Here is an 18,119-nt window from a genome sequence, read left to right as displayed (position 1 = left end):
TTTCCTCTGAAATAAAATTAGATTACCATAGACTCATCTTCAGTTTTCTTTTGTTTATTTATTTTTAATAATTTATATATATTTTTGTTTCTTTTAAGTGTATTTATTTCTTTTGAAAGAGACAGAGAGAGAGAGAGAGAGAGAGCACGAGTATGAGCAGGGAAGGGGTGGAGAGAGAGAAAAAGACAGAGAGAGAGAGAGAGAGAATCCCAAGCAGACTCTGCACTGTGAGGATAGAGCCCAATGTGGGGCTCAAAACCACAAACCATGAGATCATGACCTGAGCCAAACTCAAGAGTTGGATGCTGAACTGACTGAGCCACCCAGGCATTTGTATTTTTTTTAATGTTTATTTATTTATTTATTTTGAGAGAGAGAGACAGTGTGTGTGTGTGTGTGTGTGTGTGTGTGTGTGTGTGTGTGTATGTGTGCATGCGCAGGGTAGAGAGGCAGAGAGAGAGGTGGAGAGAGAGTACCAAGCGGGCTCAGCACTGTTAGTGCAGAGCCACACTTGGAACGTGATCTCATCATGACCTGAGCTGAAATCAAGAGTCTGATGTTCAACTGACTGAGCCACCCAGGTGCCGCCTCATCTTCAGTTTTCTTGATTCTGCCTCATTCTCCACATACCTCAGAAATAATTGGCAGAGATTCCATGAACACATGTGAAGTTCTTTCTATCCTGAGGACACCAAAACATATGTATGTAGCTATCTGCTTCAGATTCCTGGGATTCATTTCCTGTAATGTGAGTTATTGAAAGTAAAGATTGAATTGTTCTGCACCCAGTTTTACACATAGAACACACTTTTTAATATTTTTTTTTTAAAAATCAACATAATGGAGAGGAAAAGAAACCTTATAATCTTCTTTTATAAAAAAGAAAGAAGACCACTATTACTTGCCTTTTTGGCAGGAGCAACACTTCTATCACACATGAATGGTTCTTTTGTTAAGGGAAAAAAAACAACAACAGATAAATCTGGATGAGACGCTCAAGTTGAGAAAGTCAAGGTCCTTCTGGGCATAGCCTGATGGGCAACACTGGATAAAGGGAAGGCTCGATTTCTCTATAATAAATAATGAACAATGTATCAGTCTGGGACATAAGACTTGGACATGAGAAGAAGGGAAAAGATACGAAAAGGGCAATGGTGCCAGGTGCTGCCCAAGAGCATGGCAGAGGGCCTGGAACACAACGGAAGAACACAGACAGGGAAGCAATTCTGAAGCTGCTCTCACGCAAATCTCAAACTTCCCTGTGCTAGCCCAAGAGGTGATATGGAAACGATAATACAGGACAGGGTACTTTGTTTCCAGGTAGGAGATCATCCCAATTTTGTAAAATAAAAAATGCCTTTGAAAGAGGGAAGAGCCTCTATTTGGTAATGTTTATTATTTCAGTTTGAGTGGATATTAGAAAATAATAAAGCCCTGATCTCGTATAATATTCTACCGATGTAACTTTCCTTAATTGTACTTTTATTACACTGTGTTTTTTTTTTTCATGGTTATTTTTGAGAAAGCACGCACACACTAGCAGGGGAGGGGCAGAGAGAGAAGGGGAGAGAGGATCTGAAGTGGACTCTGCACTGACAGCAGTGAGCCAGAGAGCCAGATATAGGGCTCGAACTCCCGAATCATAAGATCATGACCTGAGCTGAAGGAGGTCACTTAACCAACTGAGCCACCGAGGCATCCCATTATTACACTGTATTTTTAAAAGCTGAATTAATTCTTTCATAGAATAGTATATATTTTTTACTACATAGAAAGGTCTAAGATTATTTCTGGTAGGTAAGCACAGAATGAAAGGAAAGTATGTTATCAAGAGAATGTAGATGGGGCGCCTGGGTGGCTCCTGTTGGCTAAGCATCCAACTCTTGATTTTTGCTCAGGCCACGATCTCATGGTTCCTGAGATCCAGCTGCGCATCAGGCTCTGTGCTGACAGTGCGTCGCCTGCTTGGGATTCTCTCTCTCCTTCTCTCTCTGCCCTCCCCTGCTTGTGCACTCGTGCTCTCTCTCTCTCTCTCTCAAAATAAATAAAAATAAGTAAACCTAGGGGCACCTGGGTGGCTCAGTCAGTTAAGTGTCTGGCTTAGGCTCAGGTCATGATCTTGCAGTTTGTGGGTTTGAGCTCAGCATCAGGCTCTACCAGAGCTGACAGCTCAGAGCCTAGAGTCTGCTTTGGATTCTGTGTCTCCCCCTCCCCCTGCCCCTCCCATGCTCATGCTCTGTCTCTCTCTGTCTCTCAATGATAGGTAAATGTTAAAAAAAATTTTTTTTAATAAAAAAAAACTAAAAGAAAATGTTGAGCCCTCCAATGTGAAAAACCTTTTAAATGTTATTTTACTCTATCTAGACAAGACTCAAGCCTCAGTTTAGTCTGAATTAAATGGGAATAACCAAAGAATTGGGAGGAAATAAAGGCTTTTTAAGACAGTTTTTTTCTCAGAAGAACATTGTGTGTGTACATTTATATGTTATTTTAATATTCATAAAATATTCTTAATAAAATACTATGCTTAATAATAATAATTCTGATGGGGAGTATAAAATAATTAATATACTATATTACGAAAAAAGATGTATAGATATATGTGTGGGTATGTAACAAAGAAAAAGAAAGACTCGCAATTTTTAATCAGTTTGAAAGTAAAAATTTGTTGCTGAGAATGTATCTCTTTGGAAATAGGCAGTATTGGAGGCATCAGCACAGTAGTATTATGCTAATGCATTACAGCTGGAAGATGAACCTTGCTGAAAAATTCAAGAAACTGAATACTGAACAGTTAGTTGCAGAAGGGCAATTATGAGACCTGGTCTGGTTTCATTAACTAAGATGAGTGAGAATAAAATGTAAAACTGAAACATAAATGATGCAAGGCATATTAGATATTAGGTTTCTTTTTTTGTTTTAATTATCTAAGTTTTCATTAATAAGAGCTTTGAAATATATGATCTTTTCTTTGATGCTGGCTATTTCAAAGCAACGTATTATATGGGCTTATACTATATCACATTCTAATAATTCTAATAGCTAACTTTTTTATTACCATGTGCCAGGTATTGTGCTAAACATTTTACATACGTTATCTCACTTATTGCCACGATTTATAAAGTAGGTAACATTATCATCTCCTTTTAAAAGAGGGAGCAACTGAAGCACAGAGATGTTACGCAACTTGTCCGAGGTCACATTTTTAGCAAGTAATTGAACCAGACCTGAAACTCTAGTAGCGTGTGGAGACTGTATACTGTATATTTATTCTGCATCTACTGTGCACTTTCTTTATGTACCCGCTATATTCTTAGGTGTTTTTCATATGCTGTACATCTTCATGAAGGAAAAGTCCATCTTCCCAAGTTATTTCGTAATACTAACCAGTCCTTAATATCCTATTCAAAGTGAATGCAAAATATACTGTATCTGTTGGGGTGCAGCTCAAGGATCAACTTATTTATGGATTTTGTTGATTTCATTGACTGCTGTCTCCTTTGTATCCCCTATACCCTGTTCAGATGCCTGTATACACCCATAAGATCCATGGCTCTTATTTACTTACATATCTACTTATCTGCAGGGCCTAGCTTGGTGTTGAAACACAATAGCTGTTAAAAAATATCTGTGTAATGAATCAATAACTGGGGCTAGCCCTTATCTCTTCTGCATTATTTTTCGACACATAATTTTCCCTGCCGGGCACCAATTTGTCTCCTGCTGGGGGAAAGCAGAATACTGCCTTCTCCACAGTTTGAATTAATGTTTTCCCCGTTTACTAAAGTGGTAAGGAAACATGAGTTACTCTGCTCAAGCAAGGAGCGTTCTTGATAAATATATTAAAAATACTGAATCGACAAGCTTTATGTTGGCCCGCCTCGAAGAGAGGTTGCCCAAATTCGAACACAGTGCGTGTGATAGATGTGGCTCAATATCATTCTTCCCGAAATCTTTATTATTAAGTGAACGGAGCCACAGTTGAAACAGAGAAGGAAACTGTAATGTTTTCACCGCAACATAGACCTGGGAAGAAGAGGAAGTCAAGTGTGGACTAGTGCATTGGCATACTACTACTCTTTCCTTTTTTAATCTACTCATCGGATGCTTATTGAATAAACGAGAGGCTGAATAAATAATGAGATGGAGAGAGGTGGGAAGCTGCGGGTGGGCTCTGAGATGGCTGTAGAGAACAGAGAACAGGAGATCTTTGAGTGGAACACTAGAATAAAGTAAGGAGAGGGAGAGTGGCAAGCAGGCAGTATGAAAAACATAAGGAAGAGCACCAACCACATGGGGCCGTGGGGGCACCTGGCCTCTTGCGTAAGTGTGAGAAGTTCAGTGGAACAGAAGGTTCTCGGAGTAGAGGAGAGAAGGTGGCGGTGGCCAGACAGTCCCGGTGTGAACATTTTGTGATTTAAAAAATGCAGCAGTAGAGCTGCACTTGAGGCCTCCCTCCGTCATGGCTTCAAGACATGGCCTTATAAAAGTTTTTCTACATTATGGGTGCAAAAATCATATGCCTAGAAAGGCCTGGTGAGTAAAGCTGAAGGAGTAAGGAGACTGGAAATAAGGCAACAGGAAATAGTGTACTATGTTGTCATGGAGCACATGGACCCAGGATTGTTCAGTGGTGGCAGAACTCTCAACTATCCTAGATAAGTCAGATACCGGTTTTTTAATGTGAAATCTCTGATTTTGGAAGTATGGACAACTAATTTAATGTTTTATTAAATATTATACTGGCAAAAACAATGCCTGTTACCACTCTACAACTCCTGATTTAAATTTCCTATTCTATGAAATGAGTTAATAATACTTGCTCTATATTCCTCAAAAGATGATTAGAAAGGTCAAATCACCTTGCAGATAAATACTTGGAAAATTATAATGTGCTATAGCAATGAAAATATCACTTATACTATTATGATGATGATGATGCCACCAATTCTCATTTTCCTAACAAGCCAATTTGTGTCTCGCTTACTCTTCCCCATCTTTATTTTAACCTAAGAGTAATCTACAAGGAAGCATGGCACACCAGGCCACCATAGCCTGGCATCAAAGGAGTGAATCCAACACTGTGGACTGCTGGGTGAAGATTGGTGAGTACCTGGGTCGTCCCACCTGATCCAAGTTAATGGAGTATCAGCTCTTCCTTCAGCAGTAGGGGGAGTATAATAAACACTTTTAAAATATGTCCTGGGACACCTGGGTGGCTCAGTCAGTTAAGCCTCTGACTTCGGTTCAGGTCATGAGCTCATGGTTCCTGAGTTTGAGCCCTCTTTGCTGTCAGCACAGAGCCCTCTTTGGATCCTGTCTCTCTCTCTCTCTCTGCCCCTCCCCCACTTGTGCACGTGCGTACTCCCTCTCTTCCTCTCTCTCAAAAATAAACATTAAAAAAACAGAAAAATAAAATATGTCCTTCAATTTGATTACAATACCTACATGCAAGCCATTTCGTCTCAGCCTATAGAACTCTGGATAATCAAAAATCTAAAAAAAGAAAACTAAGAGTAGACATTACCCACACATATTGGTATGAGCTATCAAAATATTCTCTATTTTTAAATTATTATTTCTTTTCTACAAAGTAGAGATCCTCATGTACTTACAGAGTTTTTGGCCAAAGTTTTGTTTATCCTTACCCAACTTGTAGGCTAAAAAATAAATAAATAAAAACCAAGCAGGGCTGGTACCAATAAATGCTAAAGACGGATCCTAGAACTAAAGATAACACTCAGATATGGGCAGGGCTCCCCAGTTGAAGTTACAGAGTCACTTTCTTTCATTTTAAGTCTTTAAACAGGATTTATCTCATTTGTCTACGATGATTTGAGTGTGGTCCTGCCAGACGGTGACCTCTCAAATTTTCTGTGCATGTCCTTGTGCTGGTTGAGACGTCTGTGCAATTTTCATAGAATATGTTCAGATTCTCTGCGGCATGTGTGCCCTTTTAAGAAACCAAAAATCTCGTAAGCATCCCATAAATTTTACCCTGCTGCTGATTGGAACTTCTTCAGAAGCAGCACCAGAACAACCAGGTCTCCTGTAAGTGTTTCTCTAAAGACTTTATTTCAGCGGCTGTGGTTGAGGCTTCCACTGCAGGCAGCACAGTAAGGTTTAGATTAAAAAACGGGAAATAACCCACTTGAAGTAGAATTCTGAATGTACCTACCAGCAAGAGTGAAATGAATCACATGTTTCCTGTAGGTGACATTTTACTCTATGACTTAAGGAATCTCAGCAGGAAAAGTGTAGGTTTGCCTAGAGAGGAGTGTAGGAAAAATTTACAAAGAAATGAAAAACCTAGAAATGAGGACGGCAGCTTGCCAATTCTATGATTTTTAACTAGGAATGTTCAAAAACTAAGCCTTCTGTATAGATAGTCCAAACAACCTTTTATAGTTTCTGGAAATAGGGCTGCAACTCCATTTCATCCTCTCCAAGATAGTCTTTCATGATGAATAGAAGCTGGGCACTGAATTTTACATTAGGAATGAGGCTAAAAGCAAATGGAATATTGAGAAGATCAAATCTATGGCATTTGTTATTGGTAGTCTGGGTCATAACTCCATTCCTCTCCATATCAACTCATTTCCCATTTTCTTTGTCTTCCTACTCCTGGGAATCAGTTGGAATCAAAGAAAAATTTGGGACAGAGTGAGAAGAGTCTCAGATGTCGGGGAATGGAAGAAACAGTAACAGCTAGATCTCATCCAAAGATTGGGTCTTATCGAGAAATTGGAAGGGCACCCTGCAATCTCCGGTGGGACTATCCTCAAGAGAGTTGTAAAATCACATTCTGATGGAGCTTTAGGGAATCTGTAAGATCAAATCAGTCAAACATAGTGTCTCAGCCTAAATCTCAAACAAGCTGGTTCCTTCTTGCCTTTTGATGACCCTTCCTCCCATTCCACTCATGGGAGCCACATCTAAAGTTCCATCCCTGTGTTCTGTCACCCACGCGCACCCCTCTCCAGCCAAATCTGCAAGTGGGCGGAATGCGGTGGCAGAACAAACAGGTTTGGGTGTGGTATGGTTCTTGTCAAAGGGTCACAGTCATTTGTTTTTAGCCCTTGTGTTTATATCATCAAAAGGAGGATATACAACATGCTTTGAAAATCTGAAGCCTCACATGTTTTCCCTTTTTACAAATATATCAGTTGGTTGAATTTCTTTTCTTAGTAGATTGTCTTGGCCAGAGGTCCAGGGACTTTTTTTTTTTTCCAATTTATTTTGAGAGAGAGAGAGAGCACAAGCTGGGGAGGGGCAGAGAGAGAGGGGGGGAGGGAGGGAGAGAGAGAATCCCAAGTGGGCTCCACACTGTCAGTACAGAGCTTGACCCCATGAACTGTGAGATCATGACCTGAGCTGAAACCAAGAGTCCTAAGCTTAACCTACTGAGCTACCCAGGCATGGCCTCCCCATCCCCCAGAACTTCTTAAAGAGGGATACTTGGATATTTCTGAAATCTAGAAGTACCTTAAATGGGGCGCTTGGGTTGCTCAGTTGGTTAACTGACTAACTTTGGCTCAGGTCATGATCTCGTGGTTTGTGAGTTCGAGCCACATGTCGGGCTCTGTGCTGACAGCTCAGAGCCCGAGACCTACTTCAGATTCTGTGTCTTCCCCTCTCTCTACCCCTCTCCTGCTCACGCTCTGTGTCTCTCTGTCTCTCAATAATAAATAAACATTAACAAAATTAAAAAAAAATAGAAGTACCTTAAATGTAATAGGCTCTTAACAAATATATGTTGAATAAAGAAGCACATCTTAAAATTTTAAGAGCCTTTTAGATGCTCATTTAGCAGAGTTACAGGTTAAAGATAAGGAAAGAATGATGATATCCCAGGGAAAGGAACTAGGCAGACTCACAGTGTGAGCTTAGTTCTGATTCAGACTGAGATTCATTATATGAGGAGGGCTGACAAGTACTCTATTTTCATTAAAATCATTAGCCCAAGTAAACTGCTGTATTTCCTTTATATTAAATATTTCTATTTATTTGAAAATATTCTGTATAAGGCAATAGTTCTTAAGATTTTGGGGGTTATAAGTTCTTTTTGGGAATCCAAAAAAAGCTGCGGACTATCTCCTGAGACAAAAATGCACATTCAAAAAATTTACTAAAGAAAAAAAACCCACAAGAAACTCTGTTCATGAGTACTCTGAAGCTTATTCATGGACAAACCTGTATCCCAGGTTGAAAACTTTTATAAAGGTAAAGCCCTTGAACGGTGACCTTCAGGGTCCAGAAGAGGGCTTTTAAGAAAAAAAAAAAAGTTTTATTTTAAGGTTCAGAACAATAGACTTCTATATAACATAATCACAAATTCCATCCATTCCAAGAGACTGAATAGAAAGAAAGAAGCTCGTGAAGCTGCCCCCTCTCTGTGGAGGTAATGGAATTTTCTTGCACACCCCACAGGGCAGAAGAATTCAAAGGCACTTGTTTAAGCCAGAGGACCTGGGAGCCGCAGCAGTATTATGGCCCTACTGCACTGTCCTAATATGCAAGGAAACACACACAGTAGGTTCACTGTGCTCGGACACATGAAACAAAGCAAAGGTATGGGGTCTGTGCCCTGGAAGTCTAACATACAGCTTAAGATATTTCCTAAACAAATTAAAAGAGAAATTACTGTCATTAATCACTCTCTGATTCCTTACAGTGTTTCTTCTTCGGACCTAAGGACCTAAAATTTAAGCTGATTACCAGTCCTTCCCTGAGATGCAAAGGCAGGGGGGAGGGGGAAACTTGGAAGAGAAAACAATCCACATCTCAGTTGCCCTTTCTGACCCCACATCTCCCCTCTTCTCAGCAACTGCTTCCTTTCCCTAATAGTCTCCTCCTCTCAATGGCAGGGGGGAAAAAAACTGAACTTTCTAACTGAGCCAACTTCAAATTGCCAAACTAGAATCTGGAAGGTTGCATTTTGAAATGCTTTTGTAGCCAAACAGATGTATTTCTAAATTTTACTTCACTCCATTCACTGGCTTCTCCTCCACTATATTTAGGATTCAGTGCTCATTTTCTTATCATTTTCCATTTCATTGCTTTTGTTTCACATTTGAGTAACTATAGGTCAAATGTACTCCAGACTGTTCTGTTAAAGACATGTTAAAATCAAGTAGAAACTGTATGATTAAAGACATGAATCATCTGTTTTTTAAAAACAGGAAAGTAAACAAGTGCTTGGTGAAGCCCCACCTGCTTTGCTGCTGTTGTGGTGCGGAGCCTATCATGAGGAAAACAATTCCCCCTTCTCAAGGCTGAACTAAAATTAGGCTCCACCTGCAAGATGTTAATGAAAACTTACACAGCTGCATTCCAGAAACAAGTTACCCAGATTGCTTTTGGAAAGCTCTGTGTAAAAGCAAACTTGTTAGCTCTTTGCCTAATTCCCAAAATGTAGTATTAATTTTAATGGCAATTATTAGCACAATAACCAACTGATAAGTAACCTCAAAATAGATCCAATATTATCAAATAGGAAATATACTGTAATTTTATCACACATCCTGCTGGGTTTAACCCCTTAGTCACAAATGCATACTTCCTGTCTCTTTTGTGGCACTTTTGTGCTCAAACGGAAGACATGAGAAAAAGTGAAGTCACTGGAATGGTCTGCAAACACTTCCGGTTTGCACGGGGCGCCCCTTATCCGCACACCGCTTAATGGGAAGAAGAATGGGAAGCACACGCTTCTTTTGCCCGTGATTCGTTTCGCAGATTCTCAAGCTTTCTTTGGAAGAGAAGCCTCAGATCGAAACCACATCACATCAGACTCACAGTCACCCTTTTCTTGCAGATTGAGGATACGGTGGCAGCACATACATTCCCATCACAGAAGGTGATCTCCCCGTTTCATTTCCAGGTCAAGTCTTCATGACTCCGCCTTGTAGGCCAAAGAGCTCAGTTTTGATCTCCATTACTTTTCCAGATCATACTATGGTGCTTACCCTCAGAGAGAGAGATAAGGTTATAGTTTAATTATTTACTAAATTGTGCGTGTCAAAAATTAAAGAAGCTGTCATTTGGGGGATGGAGTGTCTCTGACTTTTAAAAATCCTTGCCTTCAAAGAAAATCCCTCTTCATCATTTACTTTACTTGCAATTTAGTCTTATCAAAGGAGCAGGAAATGCCTACAGTTGTTCTGATTTGAACCATGTTCCTGATGTTGCATGTGTCCTATAGATTCTTAATATGGTCACAATTATATACCTTCGTAAAGGCTCTTTGGAACAGTTTTTAAAAAGTTGTTTCGAAGTCAAATAGGCTCAATTAGACCTGGAGCAGCAGATTCAGTTTCTGTTAGAGGTTAAATAATGAAGAAAATAGCAATGCTAACAAGTAGGAGGCTGCCTTTCATTACTCTATCTGATTTCATTAGCCTAATTCACACTTATTAATTATTGGTTGGATGAGATCATCAGTGTAAGTATGCCAGCCTCATGATGGTTGCATTTGGGGAATAGTCAGTCGTTTTCAAGACTTCTCCATGGTCCTCAGCTGATCTTCCCATTTCATTTCCATTTCAGACTGCTGCTCTATTCGATAAATGTATCTGAACTGCCTATGAAAGCAACGCTGCCAGAATAAACATTTTGTTTACTACACAGCCCTGCTTACAACTGTCAACAGAGAAATATAAAAGGAGATTTAAGTCTTCATTCCTAGATAGTGAACTCCTGTGTGCTTCTACAATGCAGGTCATTACAGACTCGGCTGCCCCCTGAGATGGAGCAATTCTCGTGCACATTGTAACAAAGGGCCGCGGGTCTGGCAGCGTGGGAGTGGACTGGGCCACTTAGATAAGTTTCATTCACTGTAGGAGCCCAAGGGAACAGTGCATCAAGGCAGCTGCACCGCCTCAGTTCGTGGTGTAACTTTACACTATTTTCCCTTTAAGTCGCTACTAATCCCTTGGGTTTACATGTTTTTGGGGCTGCATCAGAGAAAAGCAGTGTGAAATTGCCTGAAAGCCTCCTTATAAATAAGACTTACGATATAGACCAGCTCTGTTGATGAAAAGACTGAGAGAATGCCCTTGAGGGCCCCAAGAGCCATTTTACAAGGCTCCCACTGTGATTTTTTTGGTCTCTATCTGACTGCTAAAAGAAATTACTAACTAGGTTAAAAATCTCACCGGCCCAAAATTCAGTTAGAAATGAAGCCTTAGCATTAACATAAATCCTGTCTACATATTTACTAACCAATATTGCTTGTTTAAATTTCGTCTTCTTTTCTAAAAGATATCTTACCCCTTTTGACACACAGGAGAAAGAAAGAAAAAAGCAAGAAATTGGGATCAGAGATTAGAACACTAGCCTGAGTTTCCAAGAATTCTGGATTTGCTTCCTAAAGGAGGTACAAGGCACCAGTATGGGGCATTTACATGCTTCATCTTCTTAGGTGAATTCTTTGAAGTATTATTGTTCCATTTTGAAGATGAGGAAACTGAGGCTAGTAAAGACAAGACCATTCATTTAGCATGGGAGTGTCTTACTTTAAAATAATCATGCTTTTTCTCGTATTGCCGATCAGAGAAGCTAGAGGAAGTGTCCCTACTAGCAAAGAGGACATGGGGAGCCGATAGAAAAACCCTCTCCCCTCCTTGTTCCCTTGGGTTCTTCAGTATCACCAGTGGATCCCTCCTGTTTACTCTTATGCTTCTGGAAATCGGTCTGACTTCCTACCCTGCTCCTTTTACGAAAACACTAACTCCTCTTCCTCCTCCCATTTCCTAACACTCTGTCCTGTCCACCCCACCCTGCCTCCCTTTGGTTTTCCTACTCTCTAAATCCTCCTACAAATAGCCATTTGGAAACAATTTCAAGATCCACCTACTTTCCTGTGCATCTGTCTTTTGTAATTTAGAGGTTAGGGACTGTGTGTTTTCTACTTGTCATGTTTATGCCTCATACTCTGTGGGTATCTAATAAATGCTGAATAATAGCAGCTTTAAGACAGTGTAGAACCAGAAACACAGGTTCTCATGTTTAGCATTTCATCACCAGCAAGGAACATTTATTCACTGTCAGCACTATGCTGGGCACTAAAATGAAGTTAATTACTAGAGCTGGACTCCTCTTGTTGTACACCTTGGCATTTTAGTTTTCTATCTTATCGTCTTGACAAAAGGAGGGAAGGAAGGAAGGAAGGAAGGAAGGAAGGAAGGAAGAAAGAAAGAAAGAAAGAAAGTGAGGGAGAGAGGGGGTGGATGGGAGGGGAGGATGGAAGGAAAAGAAGGAAGACAGGAAGGGGGAGTGAGGAAGGGAGAGAGAGAGAAAGAGAAAGAGAGGAAAGGAGGAGAGGAAAGAAAGAAAGAAAGAAAGAAAGAAAGAAAGAAAGAGAAAAGAAAGAAGAAAGAAAAAGAAAGAAAGAAAGAAAGAAAGAAAGAAAGAAAGAAAGGTCATCGAATCTTCTCATTAAAATCCACAGCATCCTAAAGATAGAGGTACTTTTTATTTTTTTAAAGACTATCCTTGATTGCAGTATTGGTTTATGGTAATTGCATGGAGAATACCAGTTTGGGGAAGAATTAAGTTTGCGGCTTAAAGAACTCAGACCCTCACCCAACAGAACAAAATTATACAATATTAAAAAGTATAGAAACTCCCTGTACAGAAGGAACACTAGAAAACTCATGAATTTAATGACACCAACAGTGCGGATCCAAGAAAAAGGTTGCCAGACACATTTGTTGTCTCCATTGTTGATAAGGATGGTTTTTCATCTCAGCACAAGGTAAGCATTGTTTCCACACCAAGGTTTGAAGCCTAGACTTTCAGCCCAAATCGATGGTGGCCACTGGTCCTTGGAACTTTGAATTCTGCCCATGCTGCAGAATGGTTGACCATTCTCCTGGAAAATCGCCTCTACTTGGGCTGAGCTGCTGCTGCCACCAGCTTTAAGACTCCACAGTGCTGACCTCCATCCTTCAGCACTTCAGGACTCAAAACCTCAAGGCAGGCCAGTGCCCATCACTCGAATACGAATACTCAGCTGCTGGGGAGTGTGGTCACACACTGGTAACCCCTCATTAATTTGCAACCTGGGTGACTAGAGAAATTAAGGGTCACTGTTCAGACCAACTTACTTCAGGGCAGAGGTACTTTTTTTTTTTTTTGTAGAAAGGGGAACCAGGGTGCAAAGTGTGCTGAATGAGAACTCTTTGAGACTCAGCGATGAATCCATATGTAAACGTCAGTTTGCTGTTGCACGTACGTCCCACTTCCCTTTGTGCCTGCACGCAAAGGCAGAGAATAGGCTATCTAAAATTTGTATTTTTCTAAGAAAAACAAAAATACCTCTGTGTTCATGCTGTGTCTAAACAAGCAGAGTAAATTGAGACATTTAAACTTGAGACAATTTAGGCTAAAGATACATTTGCTTGTAACATCAATATAATTGACTCAAAAGGTGTTTTTTTTTTTGACTTCCCTAAATACTGATCTCAATTCCACTTCTGTGTGGACAGAAGCTACAAATATATAGTAAAAATAAAAAGGCACTTGCAAATTTGGGACTTTAGTTCATGGGCAGACCTATTGTAACATCAATTTTTTTTATTATTGTCCTCAATCATTAATTCAGTTAATATTTATCAAATATTATCTACCACATTCTTAGCTCTGTGCTGTGCAGTGGAGCTCATAGTCTAGTGTAGAGACAGACATGTAAACAAGCAATTAATAAAATATGGTGTGGTATAATGGAAATAAGTCCTACAGGAATGATAAATTCTTCTTGTGTGCTCTGGGAAGGCGACATGTGGGAGATGACATTTCAGCTGTGTCTTAAAGATGAATAGTTGTCCACTGTCAGAGGGTGGGAAATACATCACAGGTAAGGGGAACAGTGAGTGCAAAGATAGAAGTCCACGGAAAAGGATAGTGTAGTGGCCTTATTACATAGAGTATGTGATAAATAGAAGATGATGTTGAACTAACTAATTGTAAATGCCTTTTTTAATTCACTCTAGGGAAATTAAATTCTATTTATGGGCATCAGGAAGTCATAGTTTCAAGCAGAAAATAATATAATTATATTTATTCTACTAGAAAGAATTCTGCATAAAGAATGGGTTGGCAGTGGTTGAGTCTGTAGGTAAGAGTGAATTACATGGTCGTTATTTTAGTCAAGGCATAAGGAAATGAATGAGGGGATTTACTTGGGAAGTGGAAGGGAAGATAAAAAAGATACAATCGAGAGGTATTTAGGAGGTAGAAATGAAGGACTTGATGACTGATACAACTGATACAACTAATGTGGGAGAGGAAGGTCAAGTTGAACAGTTGTCTCAATGGTGGTGCTCTTAGGGAGAAAGGGTGTTAACAGTTCCTCCTCTTCAAATATTTCAGGAACTGTAATGAGTCATTTCCATATGTTAGTTTATTCAAATCTCCCAGTTAACAATGGGACATAAACAATAGGGAGTTTTATCATTATTTTTTATGGAACTCAGGAAGGGTGAGACAGTTGTCTAGTATCACAACTGGAACACAGTCGTGTCAGGATTAGAATCGGAGTCATAAAAGCCAGTGTATTCTCCACACATTTCTGTAAGTGTAATAATTGTGTAAGTAGCATTAATGAAATTTCCCTGTGAAAACCCTGAAATTAATTTTGAATCAAAGTAAATCACACATTTGACTAATGAGTGTTATGACAAATTTGAGCCTTTCATTTTGAGTGAAATCATTTCTTTTTTCTAAAACCGAACTATTTTATTTTTTTAATTCTTAAAAATTTTTAGATTTTTTTTTTTTTGCTGCTAAACAACAACATACCAGAAAATAAGTTTAAACTCCTATTAACTGGTTTGTAGTAAAAAAAAAAATTGACATCTCTTGGCGAAGTTTTGTTTTGTTTTTGTTTTTGTTTTTGCTGTAAAGGGTTCTGCTATACAGATAAGGCCTAGTGCATGGGTAGAATAATAGGTTTTCAAATAGCTAGTCACTTGATTTCAACTCATTGGAGATTCGACTTTCAGTATTTCCATATTACTGATTCAAAAGAACTTAGGAAAATATATTATCAAATAAAAATATTTCTATAGTTAGCTGAGCAAAAGTTTCTTTTTTCCTAGCAAGCACAGTGGGCTTTTACTTGTTACATAATGGTTTATTAGATGGAAAAAAATAAGGTGTGCTTTTTCATGCAGTAGCCACTTAATTTTCCCTGATCATTTCTAGTTCTCAGTTAGGTTATCTCATTTTAAGTACGGAGGATGCTGTATTTTCCAGTATCTTCTTTTGCTTTTGTGGTGACTGGGAAGGTATTCCTTTGCATGAGCTACTCGCACCTGGCCCGAAATCTGTGAAAGAGAATACGATGAAAAAAAAAATGACATGGCCTCCAGCACTTTCTTCTTTCTTTCTTTTTTATTTTATTTTATTTTTTATTTTTCATATGAAACATTTTCCTGCCAGGATCTTCTATATACAGTTGGAGGATGCTTTTGATATGTAGATCAAGCAAAATGGTAAATACAGAGCCCTCTCTTTTCAAACATTCCCTTATTCTACAATGTGCCTGTAGTGTCACTGTCTTTGATTTCCATGAGGCTTGCCCTTGGGTTTGTATTGTAACTTGGTATCTTTCCATTGTCCCCTACCACAAAAAATTCCTTTTTAAGAAACTGAATTCAGAATGTAATCCATCAAGCTTTAGCTCCTCTTTCTCTTTCCTTCTGGAAGATTTAGTGACTAAGTCTTTGCTTTGATTTTCTTTCTCTGACTTTGAGGGGTCTCACTTTCTCTTCTAATTGCTACAATCTGGTAACTCCTTTTGCTTGGAGTAAACAAAAACAGAAACACTTGGTGAGGAGACAAACAGGCTCACAAGCTCACGTGCCTGACTAGCTGATGGATGGCAAGGTCTGGCTCTCAGGAAGAGATCTTTCCGTGGCACCATGCAACGTCAGTTTCAGGATGGGCTCTCTGCCAGGCACAGTGGTAAGTGCTTTACATGGATTAGAATCCTCCCACCAACCTAGGGTAGGTAGGCCTTGTTATCATCTCCATTGTTCCTTATTAAGGAACTGAATCTAAAGCAGATGAAATATCTTTCTCAAGGTCATTCAACTAGCAAGTGGTAGAACTGGTTGGTAAACCCAAGTTTTTCTCACTTCAGTGCCTGAATTTAAATGACTAATTTATGTATTTTTTCATCTGAAAGCTTCTTAATGCCACTGTAAAGGGGTTCTCTGAACTGGAGGAGTAGATTGTCATTATGTTATTTCTTGAGTTCTAATACTCCAGAGAGTATATTTTCTTGATGCCTGTGGACTTGTTAACAATCTTCTAAAAATAGGGAAAATGGAAAAGTTGCCAGGGTCACCCATTAAAAGAAAAAGGAAAGCAGAAAAGAAAATATATAAATCTATATATTTTATTGCAATAAATGAAAAATTAAAACGTGAGCCAGGGGTTAAGCATTAATGTTGGCTCTGATTCTCTAGTGGCCTGTCTTATTTAGTTTCCTACAATAGTGAACAGTATACAGAAATGATCACTGGATGTGTTGTTTATTTATGTGTTAGTTTGAGTGGCACACTGTTTTGTAAAGTACAAATAGTATTTTGAATACAAATGGAGTATCTTGAAATAACAGCAATAGAAATCCTATGAGCTATGCATTATATATACATGATTTTATTTATTTATTTATTATTTATTTATTTATTTATTTATTTATTTATTTATGTATTTATTTATTGATGAGAGGTAAATGCTCCCTGAATTTTTAAAAATAAAACAACGTTAAATTTTAAAATTTCCATATTAAAGACACAAAACATATTTTAAAATGTGATTTTATTTTATCCAAATTGTGTTCAAATGTTAAATTTTGACGTATTGCCAGGGCTCTAATACTTTATAATAATCATTTACCATAGGTTATTTCTTAAAAAGCCAGTATGATGATTTGGTGATCTTAATTAATTCATCCACAATTCACTCATCTACGGTCATTGACAATCAGGAAGTTTCAATTCGAGCATTGTACAACATATGTTTATTATGAGAAAGCACTGGGGTTATGCTCTTTCGGAAAAATAACAACAAACATACACTTAAACAAATGTATTACACTTAAATTTAAATGAATTATATACATTAAATAAAAAATAAGTAATGAATCATTATTTCTGTTTCCCAGGAGCTCACCTTCTAGTACCAAACGTATCTAGTTGCACTCCATAAAGATTATATAAAGGACTTATTCGTAAATGTGCATAATTCTGCTGCCAGAGTACAGGAGAGGGAGAGAGTAATTCTGACTAGAGGAATACAGATTTCCTGGAAGAGAAGGGATTTTCCTGGTCTTCCAAAATGGATAGGATTTTGAGAGGTAAGTATGACTCTGAAGACAAATATTGGTTACTTTAAGATCAAGTAGAATTCTTGTGTTTAAGCATGTTTTGTCTCATTGAACAACAAAACAGATACATTTCTTGAAAAAGATAGGTATTTGTGTCTTGAAATGACATTTTAAATGGTGGATATCTTTTGTGTAAATGCCAGAAATAAGATATTTATTTTTTCTTTCTCATTATGTGAAATAAATAAGGGTAAAAGCTGGAAAATTATAAAAGTCACTTGATTAAATGAGGCAAGCAAATAAATGCTTTCTAAAGGTCTCAACTCAGTGTGCTCTTTCCCTGAGGCTAGTTGGAACTAATCCACAGTCACAATTGCTCCATCATATGGGTGGCCAGTCAATGTGGTGCCAGTAATAAAATGTGTAATCAACTTTCACATGTTTTTAGACATTCCCAAATCGCTTTGATCATGACTAACAAGAAAACTGCCATTTCAGTTAATAATCTATAAATTCTCAGGGGGAGGTTTGGTCCACTACCCAGCAGAATATTTCACATTTTATTTTAAAAATGCAGAATAACACAATCTAGAAATAGATTTATCCTTAAAACATTAGTCAATTTTCCATTACGTAATCTTCGTTAATGTCAACATTTTAAATTGCCATTTCTCATAAGCCCAGGGACCTTGATGATTGAGATTAAGCTGCTTCTGAAAACATATGTGCTTTAGATCGCATTTCCTCTAAGTCAAACGAAAGCTATCTGTCTGTGATAGTTTCA

At 38.5% G+C, this 18,119-nt stretch overlaps 1 protein-coding gene across 35 annotated transcripts in view; it reads right to left on the bottom strand.

Moving 5' to 3' along the window:
• Nucleotides 1-18,119, bottom strand: part of ADGRL2 (adhesion G protein-coupled receptor L2) — a 624,038-nt gene that overhangs the window by 278,031 nt on the left and 327,888 nt on the right. The window lies entirely within an intron of this gene.

Source organism: Prionailurus bengalensis, chromosome C1, assembly GCF_016509475.1.
Source record: "Prionailurus bengalensis isolate Pbe53 chromosome C1, Fcat_Pben_1.1_paternal_pri, whole genome shotgun sequence".
Classification (NCBI taxonomy): Eukaryota; Metazoa; Chordata; class Mammalia; order Carnivora; family Felidae; genus Prionailurus; species Prionailurus bengalensis.
Note: the sequence above shows the minus strand (reverse complement) of the source record. Positions and strands in the feature narration are given on the sequence as shown.